Source organism: Zingiber officinale, chromosome 5A (genome assembly GCF_018446385.1).
Source record: "Zingiber officinale cultivar Zhangliang chromosome 5A, Zo_v1.1, whole genome shotgun sequence".
Lineage (NCBI taxonomy): Eukaryota > Viridiplantae > Streptophyta > Magnoliopsida > Zingiberales > Zingiberaceae > Zingiber > Zingiber officinale.
This window is the reverse complement of record NC_055994.1, coordinates 20,774,727-20,783,792: the sequence shown is the minus strand read 5'-3', so window position 1 is coordinate 20,783,792 and position 9,066 is coordinate 20,774,727.

The window sequence follows — 9,066 nt, the reverse complement described above, 5'->3', positions numbered from 1 at the left end:
CGATTAGCAGAAAAAGTGGATTACGGTGGAAAGAGCAGACCGGGCTGATTTGCTAAGCTAAGTTGAGCGGTCAGCAGAAAGAGGCAAGGAAAACAGGTCGAGATAAAAAATGGAATCCCGACCGGAGCTAGATAAAGCTTAAACCAAAAGGTCAAAGTACATTTCCACATTGCTAAGGTTCGTAGCGGTCGAAAAACATATAGGCCAACTAATAGGAAGCTAACAAGCTAAGGAAAGACCGAGAATAAGCAGTCATGACATATCATGAGAAGGTTAACATGTCATAAGAAAGTTAAATACTCCAACGCAAAGGCAAATTTGAAATTCACGACAAATAGTTTGAGCGAAAGTTTAGCAGCTTCATTTTTACATTAAAGTTCAACACATAGGGCCACATCAAGGCTCAGTATCAGCGGGAGGCTCAGGAAGAAGAAATAAGTCGTCGTCATCTTTGAAGGAAGGAAGTGACCCAGTTGGAAGCTCGTTCATCAGGCGAGCGGTATCCAAGAAGTCTTCTGAAGGAGCTGAGCGAAGCAGATCTTGCTCAAACATTTGACGAGCCCCACCGACGTCACCCCAACATAGCATGAGGTTCATCAAACACCCTATCTTCCTCAAAAAGAAAGGGGATGCGACGTAGGCTCGCCTGTATGCTCTTAGACGACCAACTTCTCCCGCCTGATAATCTGTCAGCTCTACCCGGACCTTCTCAGCATCGGCTTGAGCCACAGCTAAATTTGTTTGACTCTGGGAGGCGGTCTCTTGGGCCTTCAGAAGATCGGCCTGTAGGGATGTGAGTTTTGCTTGGTCGGCCCCCAACGACTTTGGAGGGCCTTCTCCCGGTCGGCACTGGAAGTGAGCTGACCCTGAACGTCTGTTAAACTCTTCTGAAGAGTCTCTTGGGTCTCTTGCAGACTCTTCAGATTGGAGGATAGGGTAGTCAATCAGGCATCCTTTTCATCCAGCTCAACTACCAGCGAGCGACGCCTTTCTGCCTCAGAACGGGAGGCGTATTGAATGCCACTCAGGTTAGCAGAACATGCCTGCGATGGATATAGGAAGACGGATTATAAGAGATTCCAGTAGAGGAACCTTGATAAAAGAAAACTTACGGAAACTATCTGGCGAGAAGCTTGATCCAGCCCTTCCATCGGCGGATTATTCCAAAATTTCCGATTGCCTGATCGCCAGGATGTGGCTAAATCGCCCTGCAGCTGAACTAGGGCAACAGGGGGAGGAGCCTCTTCAGCAGTTTCTTTGGCATCGCCAAGGTCGGTGGAGGAAGGCAGGCGCCAGGAGGCGGTGAAAGCGTATTTTTTGGAGATCTTCCCCCTGGCTCTAGATGTGGAGGCCGGAGCAGCTACCGGGAGCGAGGCGGATAAAGTTTCAGAGCTCCCTGGCCGGTCCATTATGGGAAGGGGTAGCTGCCCGGGAGAGAGGACCTGAGCGGGAAGAATGGCCTGTTCGGGAGATAAATCTCGACCGGGTGTTGGGGCTGATATTCGTGGTGACAGGATAGGAACCTCTGGCCCTATAGCAACCTCCCGGTAACAGTCTTGGCCTCCGAAGATTGAGAGGCGGCGGATGAGCGACGACCAGAAGGAAGAGGTGGAGGAGACGTCTGAGTCGCTGGAGTAACCCTCTTCCTTTTGCGCTGGAGCCATAGACGTTTGGCAGGCGGGGGTGGCGCGGCTCGCTCTTCCTCAGCCTGCTCTACAGTGGCTAGGTCTTCTACAAGAGCCACATCCAGGGGAAGAGCCGAGGAAGCTTCCTCCTGGGCCAGTGCAGGTGGGGCAGACTGTGAGGCAGAAGGAGCAGACTGGGGAGAAGCCGCTAAGCCCTGCTTAAGCTCCGCACTTATAGCTTTCAAAACGACGAAAGATTGGCGTTTTATATCTGAGGAGTAAGCCCGGAGCATGGTAGCCTCTGTAAAGTGAAAGAAAGATACCTCAGTTAGCGAAGAATAGTAAAGAGGAAAATGGGGCCTTACCTAACGGAGCCCCTATCTCTGCCTGAATTGGGATGAGCCCAAAAGAATACAAAAAGCCTTCCAACATTAATATAGATAAGTGAACGCTCACTCCTTGAAGTTTTTCTGAAGCGGCGTCGCAGGAAGACTGATGCTGATGTACAGGGAGGTTGGAAGGAAGGTCAGAACGCCATTCTGTAACGCCCGCCCTCCCTGCTACCCTAAGGGACGGGGCTACGATACTCTACGTATAAATTTTTCTTTTTAAAACAGCGGAAGACTTAAAATAATTTTCATAGTTTTAATAAAACTTTTCTTTTAAATTTCTTTTGAACTATACTATCACATGGCATCAAAATCATAACATCAAATCCAGTGGAACCATAATGTCAAGCCACACATGTTTAGGTATCACAAGTCATAAAATACCAATGCATAGTTCTTTAAAGAAACTTTAAGCAGGTTCTTATTTATTTGGTTGCCTAGCCACTGCCACACACATCTTCGTTGCCCCTCCTGCTGCTCCTCTAACTCATCCAGCTTTTTCCTTTATCTGTGGTACAAGGAAAGTAAGCTATGAGCACTCATGGCTCAGTAAGTTCCTTTCCTACTCACTAAAACCAACAATCAACACATAATCAAGAATGCATCAACAAGTCATAATCTCAACTAATCATGGCATAACATAGCATTCTATTCAAGCATATCATGCATCATAATATAATCACAACTAGTCATAGCATATCAAGCATCACCATGGCCGAAACATATACATAGTGCATTGCATAAAACATAGCTAGACATGGCATATCAAACAAGTATCATGGTATATCAAAGCATGGCCGAAACATGTATATCAAAGCATCATACTATGGCCGAAACATGTACATCAAGGCATCATCATATCCATGGCCGAAATCTATATATCAAGCATCAACAAATCAATGGCCGAAACATGTCTATAAGGTATAGCATGAACATAACGTAATCATACCTTATCATGGCATATCATAATCAAGAGCATAACATGAAACATAGCATAATCATAAGGTGTATGCAATATGATTTTGGAAAACATGTATCCGAAAAACATGTGTATGTCTCATGATCTTTTAAACCATTTTCTTTTACATATATACTTGAAAATAATCTCAACATAAGGGGGATCCCGGCTATGTACCACTTACATATTGCGCGCAACCTTGTAGGTCCAAGGTAGCAAGTCTTGAACCCTACGAGTCAAACACACTAGGCCCTTAGTCCTAGGGGCACTTAGGAGCCCATCCCTAACGAGGTCCTTAGTCCCCGGGGCGCTTATGGAGCCCACCCTTGGTACAAGCCACTCACATATAAAGTAAAATACATGTCATACATATCATGTATCATAAAAGCATGCATCACTTAGGCACACATCATATCATAAAAGTATGCATCACTTAGGAATACATCATGTCATAAAAGTATGCATCACTTAGGCATACATCATGTCATAAAGGTATGCATCACTTAGGCATACATCACTTCATAAAAGTATGCATCACTTAGGTATACATTACAGCATCAAATCATGCATTTTTAACCACATATCATAACATAAAGCATGCATTCTTTTAAACACTTAGCATATCATCAAAGCATGCATATATTAACCACATATCATATTCTAAAGCACGCACATTTTTAAGCACTTAACATATCATCAAAGCATGCATATATTAACCACATATCACATTTTAAAGCATGCACATTTTTAAGCACTTAACATATCATCAAAGCATGCATATATTAACCACATATCACATTTTAAAGCATGCACATTTTTAAGCACTTAACATATCATCAAGGAATGCATATATTAACCACATATCACATTTTAAAGCATGCACATTTTTAAGCACTTAACATATCATCAAAGCATGCATATATTAACCACATATCACATTTTAAAGCATGCACATTTTTAAGCACTTAACATATCATCAAAGCATGCATATATTAACCACATATCACATTTTAAAGCATGCACATTTTTAAGCACTTAACATATCATCAAGGCATGCATATATTAACCACATATCACATTTTAAAGCATGCACATTTTTAAGCACTTAACATATCATCAAGCATGCATATATTAACCACATATCACATTTTAAAGCATGCACATTTTAAGCACTTAACATATCATCAAGGCATGCATTTTTAACCACATAGCATATCATAAAACATGCATGTCTCTAAGCACGTATCATATCATAAAAGCATGCATATTTCTTAAGCACATATCATATCATGAAAGCATGCATATCTCATATCATAAGTCATAAATCACAAGCATACATATTAAGCATAAAGGTGTATCTTGTGAATATCCTATCATAGGAAACATGGTATCATATTTATCTTAGTTTTAAGCTTCCTAAACCCTTGTGGCCGAAACCCTTTAGAGCTCAATTTAGGTTAAACACAACCTCCAAGCATGTGGCACCTAAATTATCATCATAACATTTTCATAGGAAACATTATAAACTTGATTAACTTAATTTCTAAGTTCCTCAAGTCCCTAATTTCATATGGCCGAAACCTTAAGGTGTGAAACAAGGTTCCATATGACATAAAAGCATGGACAACTTTAAATCATATTTATAATATTTTTTTACCAAGGAACAAGGTAAACACATTTGACACATTTGCATTAGTTCCTAAGTTCTTTAAGCCCTTAACATATGTCATGGCCGAAATTTAACAAGTTCTCATTAGGGCTACAAACAAGCATACAAGCATGTGAACTTGGACTAACATTATGTATAAATTCATACAAGGCATCATACAATAGTTATGGCCGAAACATACCTTAGCATCATTTTAGGTCACAAAACAACATATAGCAATTGAACCTTGACTTTCTACCTATCATATTTCATGTAGAGTGGCATGAGAATATTTAATTTAAGTCCTAGGGTTTCTAGGGCATCTAAACCTTCATGACCGAAACATTCAAGGGTTCATTTAGGTCATGGAAAAATCATACAAGCATGTGAAACAATCAACACAGTATCCTATTTTCATAAGAAGTACTTTTAACACATTTGGTTTCATTTCTAAGGCCTCTAGGTCTTTTAAACCCTACTTGGCCGAAACTCATAGAATATAAACTTGCTTCAAATAGCCTAAAAGCATGAGAATTTATACAAGTTTCATAGCATGTATAAAGACAAGTATAATGAGTATACATATGAATTGTGTCTTAGGCTTTCTAGGTTTCTCTTTCTCTTTTTCTTTTATTTTTTTCTCATGGCCGAAACCTACCATTCTTTAGCTAGGTTCTTAAGTGGCCTAAAGCATGAAAAACCTAAGTAAGTTTCATGGCAAAAGTTACTAAAAAAAAACATATATACAAATTGGTTCATGAATAAGCTAGGACCCCTTGTGGTCATACATGTTATATGTCATGCAACTAATTTTTCTACACCCTAATTAAGCATGAGGGCATTAAACAACTTTCATATCTAAATAGTACAGAGGTCTTGAGCATATTAAAATTTTGTTTAAGCTTTTCTAAGCTATCCATCTCATCATGGCCGAAAAACCCTAAGAAGGAGTTCATGAAATTCTAGCAATATTCAAGCATACAAATCCTTTAAGATCTTTGTATTCTATCACATGAGCATGGCTATTTAAATTTAAAGGTCTTCCTAACCCTAAACCATTTCTTGGCCGAAACATATAAGAGGTTTTATTTTAGTTTCAAATATCTTTTAAGCAAGAAAACTAATACAAGATCCTTAATATTTCATAGGGAGAATCTTGTACTAATTTGGTAAAACAATAATTTCCCTAGCCTCCTTAAAATATTTTTGGCCGAAATTCTAGGGTTAAGTACCCCACTGATCAAGTATCATATAGGTATAAAAACATGAAGAAAAACCCTTCTACATAGCATAGAAAATCTATCATGAAATGAAGACTAGTTTTAAACATCACTAGATTTTGAAAGCTCTTCTTGGCCGGATTTTCTTAAACTTGTTTCTAGGTTTTAAAATCCTCATAAAATCCAAAAAGCACATAAAAGCCTTGTACCACAGGTGAGGGGAAGCTTACATCCTTTTTCACTTGTGGATCTAAGGTATGAAGAAGAAGAAGTAGCCTCTTCTTCTAGTTCCTTTCCCTTGATTCCTTTGCTAAGTCCTCCTTGTATCTTAGGTTTTCTTAGGAGAAAACCTTGGCTTGGGGCTGAAGATGGAGGAGAGGGGACTGTGGTTTCGGTGAGGGACAGGAGAGAATGAGAAAAATGAGAGAAAATAGAATTTTCCCTTTACATATTCTCTTTTATGTTAAGGGGGAAGAGGTAGCAAACTTAGTTTTTGCTTTCCTTCTCCCTTAGCCCTTTTTTTCTATTTTATTTATTTATTTATTTATTTTTATTTTTATTTATTTATTCATCCTCATCATTCATGGTGAAATAAGGGGGAATGAATCCCCTTAATCCCTCTTTAAATTTTCGGCAAAATCAAAGAGGAAGAGGGAGAGAAAGGGAGGAAGGCAATTTGCCTTTCTCTTGCTCTTTTCTTATTTTCTTTTGGTTAGCTTTTACTCTTACCTTTATCATAAGTTTCCCTCCTTTGCTATCAATATCTTCTCTCTATCCCAATTGGTTTCTACTAATTAATTCTATGAATTATCATATAAGAGGTTCAAGGTTTAATCCTTGACCTCTCCCTATTTTTATTTCTTTTTATTTCCTTTTTGGTTCAACTCACTTCCTATTATTTTTCTAAGGCAAAATCCCACATTCATATATTTATCTTACAAGCTTAGTGGGTATTACAGTACCCCGTACCTCATAAAAAGTTCGTCCTCGAACTTTAAAATAGCTCCGGGTACTTTTGTTTCATATCGTCCTCGCGTTCCCAGGTGGCTTCTTCAAATCGTTGATTCCGCCACAAGACTTTTACTAAGGGTATTTCTTTGTTCCTTAACCGCTTGATTTCTCGGTCCAGAATCTGGATGGGTTTACTTTCGTAACTTAAGTCCTCCTGAACCTGTACCGACTACGGCTCAATTACTTGATCTGTGCTGGGAATACACTTCTTGAGCATCGATACATGGAACACATTGTGAATGGCTGCCATGTCTGGAGGTAGTTTCAGTCTATATGCGACTTGGCCCACTCTTTCTAAAATCCGGTACGGTCCTACGTATCGGGGGCTTAACTTGCTCTTCTTTCCGAACCTCATTATCCCTTTCATGGGGGATACTTTAAGGAATACTAAGTCTCCGATGTCGAATTCTAGCGGCCTGCGCCGTTTATCGACATAATTCTTCTGCCGACTCTGAGCAGTTTCTATTCGTTGACGGATCTTTTGTATAGCTCGGGTGGTGTCATCAATAAGTTCCGTTCGAAACCCCATTTCCTTCTTTTCACCACTTTCATACCAACATATAGGAGATCTACACTTCCTCCCATATAGAGCTTCGTAAGGTGCCATTTCAATAGTAGCTTGGTTCTTGCCCTTGTTCATTGCTTCCTGATAGTGCTCGGTACTCAGGGCATTACTGACTAGCTCCTCTGCAGTCTGCGGTCTATTAACTCTGCCGGCTATGTTCAGAGCTATCTCGGATCGGAGCATCTTTAATATTAACCGGACCCTTTCTCTTTCAGTGCTGACCAGTTCTGGGCACAGACGTGCTATGCGGTTGAACTTCTTGACGGCTTCGTTGACTGACAGATTACCTTGCCGTAAGAATTCAATGTGCTTGTTGGTTACTTGTATATGGAAGAATTCTTCTAGGAACTCTGTCTCAAAATCCGTCCACTACATCTGGTTTATTTGTCTTTTCGCCTTTACTCGGTCCCACCACCTCCGGGCATTTTCGGTAAGGCATAACGACGCGCATTTGACCTTCTCGTGTTCAGGCCAGTCCAGTTGTTCCATTATGCCCTCCACGGTCTTGAGCCAGGCTTGTGCATCCCCTGGTTCACAGTTTCCCGAGAAGGCTTCTGGCTTAAGCCTTCGCCACTGAATCAGATAGGCCTCTTTTCGGACCATCGGAGTAAGGGCTACCGGGGGCACTGGTGGAGTTACTGTCTCCTTGGTTCGGGCATTGCGTGTCCTAATCATGTTTATCTAATTAATGACAATAAAGCTAGTGTAAGTGGTTATCATTTTCTAGCCAACCTAACGTATTGTTATATTTGTTTCTATCCATTGGTGAGATTGTTCTGGTATTTTCCCAACCTACCAAGATGCAATCCTAGTCTAAAACTATGACTAAAGATAAAGAATAAGGTAGCAACCATGCATCATAAATAAAACATAAGCAATATGATACAGCAAAGAAATAAATAGCAAGCAAATAACATGACACAAGCAATAAAGCAAATAAAGCATAAGTATATAACAAGAAATCTAAGCGTAAGAAATATAAGAAAATTAAAGAATAAATCAAGCAAATAATATAACACAAGAAAATAAGCATAAGCAATGTAGTAAAGAAATAAAGCATAGGCAATATAACAAGAAAGAAAATAAAGCATAAGCATATGACAAGAAAATCAAACATAAACATATAGCCAGTAAATTTGGCATAAACATTCTTACTTGGAGCGGCAGGTAGGAGGCTTGATTAGTAAGTTGCTACCCTTTCTCTTTCAGTGCTGACCAGTTCTAGGCACAGACGTGCTATGCGGTTGAACTTCTTGACGGCTTCGTTGACTGACAGATTACCTTGCCGTAAGAATTCAATGTGCTTGTTGGTTACTTGTATATGGAAGAATTCTTCTAGGAACTCTGTCTCAAAATCCGTCCACTGCATCTGGTTTATTTGTCTTTTCGCCTTTACTCGGTCCCACCACCTCCGGGCATTTCTGGTAAGGCATAACGACGCGCATTTGACCTTCTCGTGTTCAGGCCAGTCCAGTTGTTCCATTATGCCCTCCACGGTCTTGAGCCAGGCTTGCGCATCCCCTGGTTCACAGTTTCCCGAGAAGGCTTCTGGCTTAAGCCTTCGCCACTGAATCAGATAGGCCTCTTGTCGGACCATCGGAGTAAGGGCTGCCGGGGGCACTGGTGGAGTTACTGTCTCCTTGGTTCGGG